This window comes from Capsicum annuum, chromosome 10 (genome assembly GCF_002878395.1).
Source record: "Capsicum annuum cultivar UCD-10X-F1 chromosome 10, UCD10Xv1.1, whole genome shotgun sequence".
Taxonomy (NCBI): Eukaryota; Viridiplantae; Streptophyta; class Magnoliopsida; order Solanales; family Solanaceae; genus Capsicum; species Capsicum annuum.
The window spans coordinates 3,158,704-3,161,657 of NC_061120.1; positions in this window are offsets into that span (position 1 = coordinate 3,158,704).

Below are 2,954 nucleotides of genomic sequence, written 5' to 3' on the forward strand. Positions count from 1 at the left end.
ATCTATGATGTCGCGGAGTTGGATTCGGGGTTTGAACTTTATAGGGTTTGGATTAGGAGTCAGGATTTGAACGTTGTAGGGTTTGGATTCGGAGTTTTACCACGTCTCGCGTGATCTAGTGATTTGTAGTTAGTTCGCTTTTTGATACACATATACAAGATCTATGATGTCGCGGAGTTGGATTCGGGGTTTGAACTTTATAGTGTTTGGATTCGGAGTCAGGATTTGAAACGTTGTAGGGTTCCGCGTTTTATCGCGTCTCGTCATCTAATTATTTGTAATTAGTGGCGCTTTTTGATACACATACAAGATCTATGATATCGCTGAGGCGAATTCAAAATTTGAACTTTATAGGGTTTGGATTCGGAGTTTTATCACGTCTCGTCATCTAATTATTTGTAGTTAATTGTTGGAAGAATAATTTGAAATGACTCTATGGTAGGGTCATTTTCATGTAATTTTTACTATTTTGCACATCTTAGTTGTGTCAATTTTGTAGCCAAAAAAGAATAAATTATTTTGTAATTTTTTTTTTTTTTTTTGTAATATTGATCTACCATTTTGATTATCGATTCTTTGAGTTTATTTGTAGTTAGTGCGTTTTTTGATACACATACAAGATCTATGATGTCGCTGAGGCAGATTCACGATTTGAACTTTATAGGATTTGAATTCAGAATTTTACAACATATCGTCATCTAATTATTTGTACTTAATTAGTGCGTTTTTTGATATACATACAGGGTCTAAGTCAAAGCTACTTGGTTCAATCTATGTTTTGCAACCTATCTTTTGTATTTTTTTTTTCTTACTTTGGTTAATTGTTGCAAGAATAATTTGAAATGACTCTATGATGGGGTCATTTTTCATGTAATTTTTATTATTTTGCACATTTTAGTTTTCTCAATTTTGTAGCAAAAAAAAGGAATAAATAATTTTGTACTCTTTTTTTATATATATATATAATATTGGTCTATTGTTTCGGTTATCGATTCTTTGAGTTTATTAAATAGTTAAACCGATAACCAAATAAGAAAAGAACTCAATCCACATTGATCCTAAAAGAAAAAATATTTAGAGGAGTGAGTCGATTGCTAGGCCCTAGAAAATCGTTTGGAGTTTAGTTACAGAAAATCTTGACATTTTACATAATTACTGAAAATCTCGATTTTGGGTCTGCCAAGATACATAATTAGCTCCTGATACATCCAACGAAGATATATTATTTTCTTTGTAAAGATACATAATTAGTTTCAGATACAATTTTTTCGATTTAGAAGAGTAGGTTGATCGTTGACCCCTAGAAGACATTTTTTATCAGGTAATCGGGTAAATCGATAATCGGACCATTAAGGATCGCTAACTGATTAATCAATAATCATAATGTTTGGTTGTATATTTTATCATGTATATTCAATGTAATTTCACAGATGGATTCAGGGAGGATAGCGTGAATGCCAAGTCTTTTTTTTTAGGTTTAATTAATCATTACAAAGTAATTCGGATAACGAAAATAAAGTACTAAAGAACGCATGACAAAATATACTAAAAAGGAATTTTTTTTTTAAAATAAAAAAAATAATACGATAATTAAAGTAGAGAAACATAAAATAGTTACATAAATAGAATAACAAGAACTCACATAGGCCACTCATCGGAACAAGACGTTCAACTCCCTATTGAGGAGAATCAAAATTATGGAATTGAGGAACAACTAATCCTTCATTCCTCGGTCAGCGCATTTTGCGATAGAGAACTGGCCACAGAATTTGCTCCATTCGTCAGAGGTGGAGATCAAACCCCCGACCTCTTGCTTAAGGGACATAGCGCTGAATCACTATGCCAACTCTAGTGATTTTCTTTTTCAAACTCTTTAACATATTTTCCATCCTTTTGCTAAGGGTAATTTTGTTTTAATTTTGCCTCCACATTAAAAAAAAAATGTTTTTTTTTTTAATTATTTTACGAACTCCAACTATTTTTCAATTATAGGGCGAAAAAAACCCGGCTAGCATACGCCATTTTCACCAAATTTGTATAGCCACAAAAATATTGTTAACATATTTAAGATCACAATTTTTTTTCTTAAAAGTATAGTCTGTTGAATTATATCACGTAAATTAAAACAGAAGGGTACACGACTTTTGAAATCTCCACCACAACCTATTTCACAACAATATGATTTGAAAGAACCAACCTACCTAGGAAATTTTTTAAGAAAAAAAAATCGGTCAGCATACGCCATTTTCACCAAATTTTTATAGCCAGAAAGATACTGTTAACATATTTAACATCATAAGTTTTCTTCTTAAAAATATGTCCTGTCGAATTAGATCACATAAACTGAAATAGAAGGGTACAGAACTTTCAAAATCTCCACCGCAACCTATTTCACAATAATATGATTTGAAAGAATCAACCTACCTAGGAAATTTTTTTTTTTTAAAAAAAAAAGCCATTTTCACCAAATTTTTATAGCCAGAAAAATACTGTTAACATATTTAACATCACAAGTTTTCTTCTTAAAAATATGTCCTGTCGAATTAGATCACATAAACTGAAACAGAAAGGCACAGGACTTTCGAAATATCCATCACAACCTATTTCACAACAATATGATTTGAAAGAATCAACCTACCTAGGAAATTTTAAAAATAAAAAATAAAAAAGATCGGTCAGCATACGTCATATTCATCAAATTTTTATAGCCAGAAAAATACTGGTAACATATTTAAGATCACAATTTTTCTTCTAAAAGGTATATTTTGTTAAATCAGATCACATAAACTGAATTAGAAGGGTACACGACTTTAGAAATCTCCACCACTACCTATTTCACAACAATATGATTTGAAAGAGTCAACCTACCTAGAAAACTAAAAATAAAAAAATACTAGCCACATGAAAGCTACACAATTTCCTAAAATGTAGTCAAATTACAATATTTGAGGTAT